Source organism: Calliopsis andreniformis, chromosome 11 (assembly GCF_051401765.1).
Source record: "Calliopsis andreniformis isolate RMS-2024a chromosome 11, iyCalAndr_principal, whole genome shotgun sequence".
NCBI lineage: Eukaryota > Metazoa > Arthropoda > Insecta > Hymenoptera > Andrenidae > Calliopsis > Calliopsis andreniformis.
The window spans coordinates 5,191,581-5,209,336 of NC_135072.1; positions in this window are offsets into that span (position 1 = coordinate 5,191,581).

The following is a 17,756-nucleotide window of genomic DNA, read 5'->3' on the forward strand; positions in this document are numbered from 1 at the left end:
AGGATTGAGGATTGAGGAATGAAGATTGAATATTTATGATTGAATATTGAGGACTGAGGATTGAGGGTTGTGGATTGAGGACGAGGACTGAGGGTTGAATATTGATGTTTGAGGTCTGAGGATTAAGGATTGAGGATTGAGAATTGAGGATTGAGGATTGAGGATTGAAGATTAAGGATTGGGTATTTAGGATTGAAGAATGTGGATTGAGGATTGAGGTTTGAGGATTGGGGACTGAAGATTGAGTATTGATGATTGAATATTGAGGATTGAGGATTGAGGTTTGAGGATTGAGGATGAAGACTGAGGGTTGAGGATTGAGGTTTGAGGAACGATGATTGAGGATTGAGGATTGAGAACTAAGGATTGACGATTGAGTATTGAAGATTGAGGATTGATGACTGAGGATTGACGACTGAGAATTGAGGATTGAGGATTGATGATTGAAGATTGAGTATAGAGGATTGAATATTGCGGATTGAGGATTGAGGATTGAGGATTGAGGATTGAGGATTGAGGATTGAGGATTGCGGATTGAGGATTGAGGATTGAGGATTGAGGATTGAGAATTGAGGATTGAGGATTGAGGATTGAAGATTGAGTATTGATGATTGAATATTGAGGATTGAGGATTGAGGATTGAGGATTGAAGATTGAGTATTGAGGATTGAAGATTGAGGATTGAGTATTGAGGATTGAGGATTCAGTGTTGAAGTTTGAGGATTGAGGATTGAGGATTGAGGATTGAGGATTGAGGATTGGGTGTTTAGTATTGAAGAATGAGGATTGAGGATTGAGGTTTGAGGATTGAGGATTGAAGATTGAGTATTGATGATTGAATATTGAGGGTTGAGGATTGAGGTTTGAGGATTGAGGATGAAGACTGAGGGTTGAGGATTGAGGTTTGAGGAACGAGGATCGAGGATTGAGGATTGAGGACTAAGGATTGACGATTGAGTATTGAAGATTGAGGATTGATGACTGAGGATTGACGACTGAGAATTGAAGATTGAGGATTGATGATTGAAGATTGAGTATTGAGGATTGAATATTGAGGATTGAGGATTGAGGATTGAGGATTGAGGATTGAGGATTGAGGATTGAAGATTGAGTATTGAGTATTGAAGGTTGAGGATTGTGGATTGAATATTGTAGATTGAGTATTGATGCCTGAGGATTGAGGATTGAGGATTGTGAATTGAATACTGTAGATTGAGTATTGATGCCTGAGGATTGAGGATTGAGGATTGAGGATTGAGGATTGAAGGTTGAGTATTGAGGATTGAAGATTGAGGATTCAAGATTGAGTATTGATGATTGAATATTGAGGATTGAGGATTGAGGATTGAGGATTGAGGATTGGGTATTGAGGATTGAGAAATGAGGATTGAGGATTGAGGATTGAAATTGAGGATTGGGTATTGAGGATTGAAGAATGAGGTTTGAGGAATTAGGATTGAGGATTGAGGATTGAGGATTGAAGATTGAGGATTGGGTATTGAGGATTGAAGAATGAGGATAGAGGATTGAGGATTGGGGATTGAGGATTGAAGATTAGTGTTGAGGATTGAAGATTGAGGATTGAGGATTGAGGATAGAGGATTGAGGATTGAAGATTGGGTATTGAGGATTGAAGATTGAGGATTGAGTATTGATGATTGAATATTGAGGATTGAGGATTGAGGATTTGAGGAATGAGGATTGAGGATTGAGTATTGAGGATTGAAGATTGAGGATAGAGGATTGAGTACTGAGGATGGAGGATGAGGGCTAAGGGTTGAGGATTGAGGATTGAGAAATGAGGATTGAGGGTTGAGCATTGAAATTGAGGATTGGGTATTGAGGACTGAAGAATGAGGATTGAGGAATTAGGATTGAGGATTGAGGATTGAGGATTGAACATTGAGGATTGGGTATTGAGGATTGAAGAATGAGGATTGAGGATTGAGGATTGAGGATTGAGGATTGAAGATTGAGATTTGAGGATGGAAGAATGAGGATTGAGGATTGAGGTTTGAGGATTGAGGATTGAAGATTGAGTATTGATGATTGAATATTGAGGATTGAGGATTGAGGTTTGAGGATTGAGGAAGAAGACTGAGGGTTGAGGATTGAGGTTTGAGGAACGAGGATTGAGGATTGAGGATTGAGGACTAAGGATTGACGGTTGAGTATTGAAGATTGAGGATTGATGACTGAGGATTGACGACTGAGAATTGAGGATTGAGGATTGATGATTGAAGATTGAGTATTGAGGATTGAATATTGAGGATTGAGGATTGAGGATTGAGGATTGAGGATTGAGGATTGAGGATTGAAGATTGAGTATTGAGTATTGAAGGTTGAGGATTGTGGATTGAGGATTAAGGACTGAGGATTGAACATTGTAGATTGAATATTGATGCCGGAGGATTGAGAATTGAGGATTGAGGATGGAGGATTGAGGATTGAGTATTGAAGATTGAGTATTGAGGATTGAAGATTGAGGGTTGAAGATTGAGTATTGATGATTGAATATTGAGGATTGAGGATTGAGGATCGAGGATTGAAGATTGAGTATTGAGGATTGAAGGTTGGGGATTGAGGATTGAGGATTGAGGATGGAGGATGAGGGCTGAGGGTTGAATATTGACGATTGAGGATTGAGGATTGAGGATTGAGGATGAAGACTGAGGGTTGAGGATTGAGGTTTGAGGAACGAGGATTGAGGATTGAGGATTGAGGACTAAGGATTGACGATTGAGTATTGAAGATTGAGGATTGATGACTGAGGATTGACGACTGAGAATTGGGGATTGAGGATTGATGATTGAAGATTGAGTATTGAGGATTGAATATTGAGGATTGAGGATTGAGGATTGAAGATTGAGTATTGAGGATTGAATATTGAGGATTGATGATTGAGGATTGAAGAATGAGGATTGAGGATTGAGGATTGAGGATTGAGGATTGAAGATTGAGTGTTGAGGACTGAAGATTGAGGATTGAGGATTGAGGGTTGAGGATTGAGGATTGAAGATTGAGTATTGAGGATCGAAGATTGAGGATTGAGTATTGAGGGTTGAGGATTCAGGGTTGAAGATTGAGGATTGGGGATTGAGGATTGAGGATTGAGGATTGAGGATTGAGGATTGAAGATTGAATATTGATGATTGAATATTGATGACTGCGGATTGAGGGTTGTGGATTGTGGACGAGGACTAAAGGTTGAATATTGATGTTTGAGGTCTGGGGACTAAGGATTGAGGATTGAGAATTGAGGATTGAGGATTGAGGTTTGAAGATTGAGGATTGGGTATTTAGGATTGAAGAATGAGGATTGAGGATTGAGGTTTGAGGATTGAGGATTGAAGATTGAGTATTGATGATTGAATCTTGAGGATTGAGGATTGAGGTTTGAGGATTGAGGATGAAGACTGAGGGTTGAGGATTGAGGTTTGAGGAACGAGGATTGAGGATTGAGGATTGAGGACTAAGGATTGACGATTGAGTATTGAAGATTGAGGATTGATGACTGAGGATTGACGACTGAGAATTGAGGATTGAGGATTCATGATTGAAGATTGAGCATTGAGGATTGAATGTTGAGGATTGAGGATTGAGGATAGAGGATCGAGGATTGAGGATTGAGGATTGAAGATTGAGTATTGAGTATTGAAGGTTGAGTATTGTGGATTGAGGATTAAGGACTGAGGATTGAATATTGTAGATTGAGTATTGATGCCTGAGGATTGAGGATCGAGGATAGAGGATTGAGGATTGGAGATTGATTATTGAGGATTGAATATTGAGGATTGATGATTGAGGATTGAAGAATGAGGATTGAGGATTGAGGATTGAGGATTGATGATTGAAGATTGAGTATTGAGGATTGAATATTGAGGATTGAGGATTGAGGTTTGAGGATTGAGGATTGAGGATTGAGGTTTGAGGATTGAGTATTGAAGATTGAGTATTGATGCCTGAGGATTGAGGATCGAGGATAGAGGATTGAGGATTGGAGATTGATTATCGAGGATTGAAGATTGTGGATTGAGGATTGAGGATTGAGAATTGAGAATTGAGTATGAGGACTGAGGGTTGAGAATTGAGGTTTGAGGAATGAGGATTGAGGGTTGGGGAATGAGGATTGAGAATTGAGGATTGAGGATTGAGCATTGAAGGTTGAGTATTGATGCCTGAGGATTGAGGATTGACGATTGATGATTGAGGATCGAGGATTGAAGATTGAGAATTGAGGATTGAAGATTGAGGATTGAGGATTGAGGATTGAGGATGGAGGATGAGGGCTGAGGGTTGAGGATTGAGGATTGAGAAATGAGGATTGAGGATTGAGGATTGAGGTTTGAGGATTGAAGATTGAGTGTTGAGGATCGAAGATTGAGGATTGATGATTGAGGATTTAGGATTGAGGATTGAAGATTGAGTATTGAGGATTGAAGATTGAAGAATGAGGATTGTGGATTGAGGATTGAGGATTGAGGATTGAAGATTGAGTGTTGAGGATTGAAGATTCAGGATTGAGGATTGAGGATTGAGGATTGAGGATTGAAGATTGAGTATTGAGGATTGAAGATTGAGGATTGAGTATTGAGGATTGAGGATTCAGGGTTGAAGATTGAGGATTGAGGATTGAGGATTGAGGATTGAGGATTGAGGATTGAAGATTGAATATTGATGATTGAATATTGAGAACTGAGAATTGAGTGTTGTGGATTGAGGACGAGGACTGGGGGTTGAATATTGATGTTTGTGGTCTGAGGATTAAGGATTGAGGATTGAGAATTGAGTATTGAAGATTGAGGATTGAAGATTGAGGATTGGGTATTTAGGATTGAAGAATGAGGATTGAGGATTGAGGTTTGAGGATTGAGGATTGAAGATTGAGTATTGATGTTTGAATATTGAGGATTGAGGATTGAGGTTTGAGGATTGAGGATGAAGACTGAGGGTTGAGGATTGAGGTTTGAGGAACGAGGATTGAGGATTGACGATTGAGGACTAAGGATTGACGATTGAGTATTGAAGATTGAGGATTGATGACTGAGGATTGACGACTGAGAATTGAGGATTGAGGATTGATGATTGAAGATTGAGTATTGAGGATTGAATATTGAGGACTGAGGATTGAGGATTGAGGATTGAGGATTGAGGATTGAGGATTGAAGATTGAATATTGAGTATTGAAGGTTGAGGATTGTGGATTGAGGATTAAGGATTGAGGATTGAACATTGTAGATTGAGTATTGATGCCTGAGGATTGAGGATTGAGGATTGAGGATTGAGGATTGAGGATTGAAGATTGAGTATTGAGGATTAAAGATTGAGGATTGAAGATTGAGTATTGATGATTGAATATTGAGGATTGAGGATTGAGAATTGAGGATTGAGGATTGGGTATTGAGGATTGAGGAATGAGGATTGAGGATAGAGGTTTGAGGATTGAGGATTGCAGATTGAGTATTGAGCATTGAAGATTGAGGATTGAGGATTGAGGATTTGAGGAATGAGGGTTGAGGATTGAGTATTGAGGATTGAAGATTGAGGATAGAGGATTGAGTACTGAGGATGGAGGATGAGGGCTAAGGGTTGAGGATTGAGGATTGAGAAATGAGGATTGAGGATTGAGCATTGAAATTGAGGATTGGGTATTGAGGACTGAAGAATCAGGATTGAGGAATTAGGATTGAGGATTGAGGATTGAGGATTGAACATTGAGGATTGGGTATTGAGGATTGAAGAATGAGGATTGAGGATTGAGGATTGAGGATTGAGGATTGAAGATTGAGTGTTGAGGATTGAAGAATGAGGATTGAGGATTGAGGTTTGAGGATTGAGGATTGAAGATTGAGCATTGATGATTGAATATTGAGGATTGAGGATTGAGGATTGAGGATTGAGGATTGAAGATTGAGTATTGAGTATTGAAGGTTGAGGATTGTGGATTGAGGATTAAGGACTGAGGATTGAACATTGTAGATTGAGTATTGATGCCTGAGGATTGAGAATTGAGGATTGAGGATTGAGGATTGAGGATTGAGTATTGAAGATTGAGTATTGAGGATTGAAGATTGATGGTTGAAGGTTGAGTATTGATGATTGAATATTGAGGATTGAGGATTGAGGATCGAGGATTGAAGATTGATAATTGAGGATTGAAGGTTGGGGATTGAGGATTGAGGATTGAGGATGGAGGATGAGGGCTGAGTGTTGAATATTGAGGATTGAGGATTGAGGTTTGAGGATTGAGGATGAAGACTGAGGGTTGAGGATTGAGGTTTGAGGAACGAGGATTGAGGATTGAGGATTGAGGACTAAGGATTGACGATTGAGTATTGAAGATTGAGGATTGATGACTGAGGATTGACGACTGAGAATTGGGGATTGAGGATTGATGATTGAAGATTGAGTATTGAGGATTGAATATTGAGGATTGAGGATTGAGGATTGAAGATTGAGTATTGAGGATTGAATATTGAGGATTGAGGATTGAGGATTGAGGATTGAGGATTGAGGATTGAAGATTGAGTATTGAGGATTGAAGATTGAGGGTTGAAGATTGAGTATTGATGATTGAATATTGAGGATTGAGGTTTGAGGATTGAGGACTGAGGATTGAGGATTGAGGATTGAAGATTGAGTATTGATGATTGAATATTGAGGATTGAGGATTGAGGTTTGAGGATTGAGGACGAGGACTGACGGTAGAGGATTTAGGTTTGAGGATTGAGGATTGAGTAATGAGGATTGAGGATGAGTGCTAAGGGTCGGCGATTGAGGTTCGACGACTGAGGACTGAGGATTGAGGATTGAGAATTGAGGATTGATGTTTGAGGATTGAAGATTGAGGATTGAGGATTGAGGATTGAGGAATGAGGATTGAAGATTGAGTATTGAGGATTGAAGATTGAGGATAGAGGATTGAGTACTGAGGATGGACGTTGAGGGCTGAGGGTTGAGGGTTGAGGATTGAGAAATGAGGATTGAAGATTAAGGATTGGGTATTTAGGATTGAAGAATGAGGTTTGAGGATTGAGGTTTGAGGATTGAGGATTGAAGATTGAGTATTGATGTTTGAATATTGAGGATTGAGGATTGAGGTTTGAGGATTGAGGATGAAGACTGAGGGTTGAGGATTGAGGTTTGAGGAACGAGGATTGAGGATTGAGGATTGAGGATTGAGGACTACGGATTGACGATTGAGTATTGAAGATTGAGGATTGATGACTGAGGATTGACGACTGAGAATTGAGGATTGAGGATTCATGTTTGAAGATTGAGCATTGAGGATTGAATATTGAGGATTGAGGATTGAGGATAGAGGATTGAGGATTGAGGATTGAGGATTGAAGATTGAGTATTGAGTATTGAAGGTTGAGGATTGTGGATTGAGGATTAAGGACTGAGGATTGACTATTGTAGATTGAGTATTGATGCCTGAGTATTGAGGATTGAGGATTGAGGATTGAGGATTGAGGATAGAGGATTGAAGATTGAGTATTGAGGATTGAAGATTGAGGGTTGAAGATTGAGTATTGATGATTGAATATTGAGGATTGAGGATTGAGGATCGAGGATTGAAGATTGAGAATTGAGGATTGAAGATTGAGGATTGAGGATTGAGGATTGAGTATTGAGGATTGAGGATTGAGGATGGAGGATGCGTGCTGAGGGTTGAGGATTGAGGATTGAGAAATGAGGATTGAGGATTGAGAATTGAAATTGAGGATTGGGTATTGAGGATTGAAGAATGAGGATTGAGGGATTAGGATTGAGTTTTGAGGATTGAGGGTTGAAGATTGAGGATTGGGTATTGAGGATTGAAGAATGAGGATTGAGGATTGAGGATTGAGGATTGAGGATTGAAGATTAGTGTTGAGGATTGAAGATTGAGGATTGAGTATTGAGGATTGAGGATTGAGGATTGAAGATTGAGTGTTGAGGGTTGAAGATTGAGGATTGATGATTGAGGATTGAGGATTGAGGATTGAAGATTGAGTATTGAGGATTGAGGATTCAGGGTTGAAGATTGAGGATTGAGGATTGAGGATTGAGGATTGAGGATTGAGGATTGAAGATTGAATATTGATGATTGAATATTGAGAACTGAGGATTGAGGGTTGTGGATTGAGGACGGGGACTGGGGGTTGAATATTGATGTTTGTGGTCTGAGGATTAAGGATTGAGGATTGAGAATTGAGTATTGAGGATTGAGGATTGAAGATTGAGGATTGGGTATTTAGGATTCACGAATGAGGATTGAGGATTGAGGTTTCACAACTGAGGATTGAAGATCGAGTATTGATGTTTCAATATTGAGGATTGAGGATTCAGGTTTGAGGATTGAGGATGAAGACTGAGGGTTGAGGATTGAGGTTTGAGGAACGAGGATTGAGGATTGAGGATTGAGGACTACGGATTGACGATTGAGTATTGAAGATTGAGGATTGATGACAGAGGATTGACGACTGAGAATTGAGGATTGAGGATTGATGATTGAAGATTGAGTATTGAGGATTGAATATTGAGGATTGAGGATTGAGGATTGAGGATTGAGGATTGAGGATTGAGGATTGAAGATTGAATACTGAGTATTGAAGGTTGAGGATTGTGGATTGAGGATTAAGGATTGAGGATTGAACATTGTAGATTGAGTATTGATGCCTGAGGATTGAGGATTGAGGATTGAGGATTGAAGATTGAGTATTGAGGATTAAAGATTGAGGATTGATGATTGAGTATTGATGATTGAATATTGAGGATTCAGGATTGAGAATTGAGGATTGAGGATTGGGTATTGAGGATTGAGGAATGAGGCTTGAGGATTGAGGTTTGAGGATTGAGGATTGCAGATTGAGTATTGAGCATTGAAGATTGAGGATTGAGGATTGAGGATTTGAGGATTGAGGATTGAGGATTGAACATTGAGGATTGGGTATTGAGGATTGAAGAATGAGGATTGAGGATTGAGGATTGAGGATTGAGGATTGAAGATTGAGAGTTGAGGATTGAAGAATGAGGATTGAGGATTGAGGTTTGAGGATTGAGGATTGAAGATTGAGTATTGATGATTGAATATTGAGGATTGACGATTGAGGTTTGAGGATTGAGAATGAAGACTGCGGGTTGAGGATTGAGGTTTGAGGAACGAGGATTGAGGATTGAGGATTGAGGACTAAGGATTGACGATTGAGTATGGAAGATTGAGGATTGATGACTGAGAATTGACGACTGAGAATTGAGGATTGAGGATTGATGATTGAAGATTGAGTATTGAGGATTGAATATTGAGGATTGAGGATTGAGGTTTGAGGATTGAGGATTGAGGATTGAGGTTTGAGGATTGAGTATTGAAGATTGAGTATTGATGCCTGAGGATTGAGGATCGAGGATAGAGGATTGAGGATTGGAGATTGATTATTGAGGATTGAAGATTGTGGATTGGGGATTGAGGATTGATGATTGAAGATTGAGTATTGAGGATTGAATATTGAGGATTGAGGATTGAGGATTGAAGATTGAGTATTGAGGATTGAATATTGAGGATTGAGGATTGAGGATTGAGGATTGAGGATTGAGGATTGAAGATTGAGGATTGAAGATTGGGTATTGAGGATTGAAGATTGAGTATTGAGTATTGAGGATTGAGGATTCAGGGTTGAAGATTGAGGATTGAGGATTGAGGATTGACGATCTAGGATAGGAGATTGATTATTGAGTATAGAAGGTTGAGGATTGTGGATTGAGGATTGAGGATTGAGGATTGAGGATTGAGGATTGAGGATTGAGGATTGAGAATTGAGGATTGAGGATTGAGGATTGAAGATTGAGTATTGATGATTGAATATTGAGGATTGAGGATTGAGGATTGAGGATTGAAGATTGAGTATTGAGGATTGAAGATTGAGGATTGAGTATTGAGGATTGAGGATTCAGGGTTGAAGATTGAGGATTGAGGATTGAGGATTGAGGATTGAGGATTGAGGATTGGGTATTGAGGATTGAGGAATGAGGATTGAGGATTGAGGTTTAAGGATTGAGGATTGCAGATTGAGTATTGAGGATTGAAGATTGAGGATTGAGGATTGAGGATTGAGGAATGAGGATTGAAGATTGAGTATTGAGGATTGAAGATTGAGGATAGAGGATTGAGTACTGAGGATGGAGGATGAGGGCTGAGGCTTGAGGATTGCGGATTGAGAAATGAGGATTGAGGATTGAGGATTGAAATTGAGGATTGGGAATTGAGGATTGAAGAATGAGGATTGGGGAATTAGAATTGAGGATTGAGGATTGAGGATTGAAGATTGAGGATCGGGTATTGAGGATTGAAGAATGAGGATTGAGGATTGAGGATTGAGGATTGAGGATTGAAGATTGCGTATTGAGGATTGAAGATTGAGGATTGAGTATTGAGGATTGAGGATTCAGGGTTGAAGATTGAGGATTGAGGATTGAGGATTGAGGATTGAGGATTGAGGATTGAAGATTGAATATTGATGATTGAATATTGAGAACTGAGGATTGAGGGTTGTGGATTGAGGACGAGGACTGGGGGTTGAATATTGATGTTTGTGGTCTGAGGATTAAAGATTGAGGATTGAGAATTGGGTATTGAGGATTGAGGATTGAAGATTGAGGATTGGGTATTTAGGATTGAAGAATGAGGTTTGAGGATTGAGGTTTGAGGATTGAGGATTGAAGATTGAGTATTGATGTTTGAATATTGAGGATTGAGGATTGAGGTTTGAGGATTGAGGATGAAGACTGAGGGTTGAGGATTGAGGTTTGAGGAACGAGGATTGAGGATTGAGGATTGAGGATTGAGGACTACGGATTGACGATTGAGTATTGAAGATTGAGGATTGATGACTGAGGATTGACGACTGAGAATTGAGGATTGATTATTGATGATTGAAGATTGAGTATTGAGGATTGAATATTGAGGATTGAGGATTGAGGATTGAGGATTGAGGATTGAGGATTGAGGATTGAAGATTGAGTATTGAGTATTGAAGGTTGAGGATTGTGGATTGAGGATTAAGGACTGAGGATTGAACATTGTAGATTGAATATTGATGCCGGAGGATTGAGAATTGAGGATTGAGGATGGAGGATTGAGGATTGAGTATTGAAGATTGAGTATTGAGGATTGAAGATTGAGGGTTGAAGATTGAGTATTGATGATTGAATATTGAGGATTGAGGATTGAGGATCGAGGATTGAAGATTGAGTATTGAGGATTGAAGGTTGGGGATTGAGGATTGAGGATTGAGGATGGAGGATGAGGGCTGAGGGTTGAATATTGACGATTGAGGATTGAGGATTGAGGATTGAGGATGAAGACTGAGGGTTGAGGATTGAGGTTTGAGGAACGAGGATTGAGGATTGAGGATTGAGGACTAAGGATTGACGATTGAGTATTGAAGATTGAGGATTGATGACTGAGGATTGACGACTGAGAATTGGGGATTGAGGATTGATGATTGAAGATTGAGTATTGAGGATTGAATATTGAGGATTGAGGATTGAGGATTGAAGATTGAGTATTGAGGATTGAATATTGAGGATTGATGATTGAGGATTGAAGAATGAGGATTGAGGATTGAGGATTGAGGATTGAGGATTGAAGATTGAGTGTTGAGGACTGAAGATTGAGGATTGAGGATTGAGGGTTGAGGATTGAGGATTGAAGATTGAGTATTGAGGATCGAAGATTGAGGATTGAGTATTGAGGGTTGAGGATTCAGGGTTGAAGATTGAGGATTGGGGATTGAGGATTGAGGATTGAGGATTGAGGATTGAGGTTTGAAGATTGAATATTGATGATTGAATATTGATGACTGCGGATTGAGGGTTGTGGATTGTGGACGAGGACTAAAGGTTGAATATTGATGTTTGAGGTCTGGGGACTAAGGATTGAGGATTGAGAATTGAGGATTGAGGATTGAGGTTTGAAGATTGAGGATTGGGTATTTAGGATTGAAGAATGAGGATTGAGGATTGAGGTTTGAGGATTGAGGATTGAAGATTGAGTATTGATGATTGAATCTTGAGGATTGAGGATTGAGGTTTGAGGATTGAGGATGAAGACTGAGGGTTGAGGATTGAGGTTTGAGGAACGAGGATTGAGGATTGAGGATTGAGGACTAAGGATTGACGATTGAGTATTGAAGATTGAGGATTGATGACTGAGGATTGACGACTGAGAATTGAGGATTGAGGATTCATGATTGAAGATTGAGCATTGAGGATTGAATGTTGAGGATTGAGGATTGAGGATAGAGGATCGAGGATTGAGGATTGAGGATTGAAGATTGAGTATTGAGTATTGAAGGTTGAGTATTGTGGATTGAGGATTAAGGACTGAGGATTGAATATTGTAGATTGAGTATTGATGCCTGAGGATTGAGGATTGAGGATTTGAGGAATGAGGATTGAGGATTGAGTATTGAGGATTGAAGATTGAGGATAGAGGATTGAGTACTGAGGATGGAGGATGAGGGCTAAGGGTTGAGGATTGAGGATTGGGAAATGAGGATTGAGGATTGAGCATTGAAATTGAGGATTGGGTATTGAGGACTGAAGAATGAGGATTGAGGAATTAGGATTGAGGATTGAGGATTGAGGATTGAACATTGAGGATTGGGTATTGAGGATTGAAGAATGAGGATTGAGGATTGAGGATTGAGGATTGAGGATTGAAGATTGAGAGTTGAGGATTGAAGAATGAGGATTGAGGATTGAGGTTTGAGGATTGAGGATTGAAGATTGAGTATTGATGATTGAATATTGAGGATTGACGATTGAGGTTTGAGGATTGAGAATGAAGACTGAGGGTTGAGGATTGAGGTTTGAGGAACGAGGATTGAGGATTGAGGATTGAGGACTAAGGATTGACGATTGAGTATGGAAGATTGAGGATTGATGACTGAGGATTGACGACTGAGAATTGAGGATTGAGGATTGATGATTGAAGATTGAGTATTGAGGATTGAATATTGAGGATTGAGGATTGAGGTTTGAGGATTGAGGATTGAGGATTGAGGTTTGAGGATTGAGTATTGAAGATTGAGTATTGATGCCTGAGGATTGAGGATCGAGGATAGAGGATTGAGGATTGGAGATTGATTATCGAGGATTGAAGATTGTGGATTGAGGATTGAGGATTGAGAATTGAGAATTGAGTATGAGGACTGAGGGTTGAGAATTGAGGTTTGAGGAATGAGGATTGAGGGTTGGGGAATGAGGATTGAGAATTGAGGATTGAGGATTGAGCATTGAAGGTTGAGTATTGATGCCTGAGGATTGAGGATTGACGATTGATGATTGAGGATCGAGGATTGAAGATTGAGAATTGAGGATTGAAGATTGAGGATTGAGGATTGAGGATTGAGGATGGAGGATGAGGGCTGAGGGTTGAGGATTGAGGATTGAGAAATGAGGATTGAGGATTGAGGATTGAGGTTTGAGGATTGAAGATTGAGTGTTGAGGATCGAAGATTGAGGATTGATGATTGAGGATTTAGGATTGAGGATTGAAGATTGAGTATTGAGGATTGAAGATTGAAGAATGAGGATTGTGGATTGAGGATTGAGGATTGAGGATTGAAGATTGAGTGTTGAGGATTGAAGATTCAGGATTGAGGATTGAGGATTGAGGATTGAGGATTGAAGATTGAGTATTGAGGATTGAAGATTGAGGATTGAGTATTGAGGATTGAGGATTCAGGGTTGAAGATTGAGGATTGAGGATTGAGGATTGAGGATTGAGGATTGAGGATTGAAGATTGAATATTGATGATTGAATATTGAGAACTGAGAATTGAGTGTTGTGGATTGAGGACGAGGACTGGGGGTTGAATATTGATGTTTGTGGTCTGAGGATTAAGGATTGAGGATTGAGAATTGAGTATTGAAGATTGAGGATTGAAGATTGAGGATTGGGTATTTAGGATTGAAGAATGAGGATTGAGGATTGAGGTTTGAGGATTGAGGATTGAAGATTGAGTATTGATGTTTGAATATTGAGGATTGAGGATTGAGGTTTGAGGATTGAGGATGAAGACTGAGGGTTGAGGATTGAGGTTTGAGGAACGAGGATTGAGGATTGACGATTGAGGACTAAGGATTGACGATTGAGTATTGAAGATTGAGGATTGATGACTGAGGATTGACGACTGAGAATTGAGGATTGAGGATTGATGATTGAAGATTGAGTATTGAGGATTGAATATTGAGGACTGAGGATTGAGGATTGAGGATTGAGGATTGAGGATTGAGGATTGAAGATTGAATATTGAGTATTGAAGGTTGAGGATTGTGGATTGAGGATTAAGGATTGAGGATTGAACATTGTAGATTGAGTATTGATGCCTGAGGATTGAGGATTGAGGATTGAGGATTGAGGATTGAGGATTGAAGATTGAGTATTGAGGATTAAAGATTGAGGATTGAAGATTGAGTATTGATGATTGAATATTGAGGATTGAGGATTGAGAATTGAGGATTGAGGATTGGGTATTGAGGATTGAGGAATGAGGATTGAGGATAGAGGTTTGAGGATTGAGGATTGCAGATTGAGTATTGAGCATTGAAGATTGAGGATTGAGGATTGAGGATTTGAGGAATGAGGGTTGAGGATTGAGTATTGAGGATTGAAGATTGAGGATAGAGGATTGAGTACTGAGGATGGAGGATGAGGGCTAAGGGTTGAGGATTGAGGATTGAGAAATGAGGATTGAGGATTGAGCATTGAAATTGAGGATTGGGTATTGAGGACTGAAGAATCAGGATTGAGGAATTAGGATTGAGGATTGAGGATTGAGGATTGAACATTGAGGATTGGGTATTGAGGATTGAAGAATGAGGATTGAGGATTGAGGATTGAGGATTGAGGATTGAAGATTGAGTGTTGAGGATTGAAGAATGAGGATTGAGGATTGAGGTTTGAGGATTGAGGATTGAAGATTGAGCATTGATGATTGAATATTGAGGATTGAGGATTGAGGATTGAGGATTGAGGATTGAAGATTGAGTATTGAGTATTGAAGGTTGAGGATTGTGGATTGAGGATTAAGGACTGAGGATTGAACATTGTAGATTGAGTATTGATGCCTGAGGATTGAGAATTGAGGATTGAGGATTGAGGATTGAGGATTGAGTATTGAAGATTGAGTATTGAGGATTGAAGATTGATGGTTGAAGGTTGAGTATTGATGATTGAATATTGAGGATTGAGGATTGAGGATCGAGGATTGAAGATTGATAATTGAGGATTGAAGGTTGGGGATTGAGGATTGAGGATTGAGGATGGAGGATGAGGGCTGAGTGTTGAATATTGAGGATTGAGGATTGAGGTTTGAGGATTGAGGATGAAGACTGAGGGTTGAGGATTGAGGTTTGAGGAACGAGGATTGAGGATTGAGGATTGAGGACTAAGGATTGACGATTGAGTATTGAAGATTGAGGATTGATGACTGAGGATTGACGACTGAGAATTGGGGATTGAGGATTGATGATTGAAGATTGAGTATTGAGGATTGAATATTGAGGATTGAGGATTGAGGATTGAAGATTGAGTATTGAGGATTGAATATTGAGGATTGAGGATTGAGGATTGAGGATTGAGGATTGAGGATTGAAGATTGAGTATTGAGGATTGAAGATTGAGGGTTGAAGATTGAGTATTGATGATTGAATATTGAGGATTGAGGTTTGAGGATTGAGGACTGAGGATTGAGGATTGAGGATTGAAGATTGAGTATTGATGATTGAATATTGAGGATTGAGGATTGAGGTTTGAGGATTGAGGACGAGGACTGACGGTAGAGGATTTAGGTTTGAGGATTGAGGATTGAGTAATGAGGATTGAGGATGAGTGCTAAGGGTCGGGGATTGAGGTTCGACGACTGAGGACTGAGGATTGAGGATTGAGAATTGAGGATTGATGTTTGAGGATTGAAGATTGAGGATTGAGGATTGAGGATTGAGGAATGAGGATTGAAGATTGAGTATTGAGGATTGAAGATTGAGGATAGAGGATTGAGTACTGAGGATGGACGTTGAGGGCTGAGGGTTGAGGGTTGAGGATTGAGAAATGAGGATTGAGGATTGAGGATAGAAATTGAGGATTGGGTATTGAGGATTGAAGAATGAGGATTGAGGAATTAGGATTGAGGATTGAGGATTGAGGACTGAAGATTGAGGATTGGGTATTGAGGATTGAAGAATGAGGATTGAGGATTGAGGATTGAGGATTGAGGATTGAAGATTGAGTGTTGAGGATTGAAAATTGAGGATTGAGGATTGACGATTGAGGATTGAGGATTGTAGATTGAGTATTGAGGATTGAAGATTGAGGATTGAGTATTGAGGATTCAGGGTTGAAGACTGAGGATTGAGGATTGAGGATTGAGGATTGAGGATTGAGGAATGAAGATTGAATATTTATGATTGAATATTGAGGACTGAGGATTGAGGGTTGTGGATTGAGGACGAGGACTGAGGGTTGAATATTGATGTTTGAGGTCTGAGGATTAAGGATTGAGGATTGAGAATTGAGGATTGAGGATTGAGGATTGAAGATTAAGGATTGGGTATTTAGGATTGAAGAATGTGGATTGAGGATTGAGGTTTGAGGATTGGGGACTGAAGATTGAGTATTGATGATTGAATATTGAGGATTGAGGATTGAGGTTTGAGGATTGAGGATGAAGACTGAGGGTTGAGGATTGAGGTTTGAGGAACGATGATTGAGGATTGAGGATTGAGAACTAAGGATTGACGATTGAGTATTGAAGATTGAGGATTGATGACTGAGGATTGACGACTGAGAATTGAGGATTGAGGATTGATGATTGAAGATTGAGTATAGAGGATTGAATATTGCGGATTGAGGATTGAGGATTGAGGATTGAGGATTGAGGATTGAGGATTGAGGATTGCGGATTGAGGATTGAGGATTGAGGATTGAGGATTGAGAATTGAGGATTGAGGATTGAGGATTGAAGATTGAGTATTGATGATTGAATATTGAGGATTGAGGATTGAGGATTGAGGATTGAAGATTGAGTATTGAGGATTGAAGATTGAGGATTGAGTATTGAGGATTGAGGATTCAGTGTTGAAGTTTGAGGATTGAGGATTGAGGATTGAGGATTGAGGATTGAGGATTGGGTGTTTAGTATTGAAGAATGAGGATTGAGGATTGAGGTTTGAGGATTGAGGATTGAAGATTGAGTATTGATGATTGAATATTGAGGGTTGAGGATTGAGGTTTGAGGATTGAGGATGAAGACTGAGGGTTGAGGATTGAGGTTTGAGGAACGAGGATCGAGGATTGAGGATTGAGGACTAAGGATTGACGATTGAGTATTGAAGATTGAGGATTGATGACTGAGGATTGACGACTGAGAATTGAAGATTGAGGATTGATGATTGAAGATTGAGTATTGAGGATTGAATATTGAGGATTGAGGATTGAGGATTGAGGATTGAGGATTGAGGATTGAGGATTGAAGATTGAGTATTGAGTATTGAAGGTTGAGGATTGTGGATTGAATATTGTAGATTGAGTATTGATGCCTGAGGATTGAGGATTGAGGATTGTGAATTGAATACTGTAGATTGAGTATTGATGCCTGAGGATTGAGGATTGAGGATTGAGGATTGAGGATTGAAGGTTGAGTATTGAGGATTGAAGATTGAGGATTCAAGATTGAGTATTGATGATTGAATATTGAGGATTGAGGATT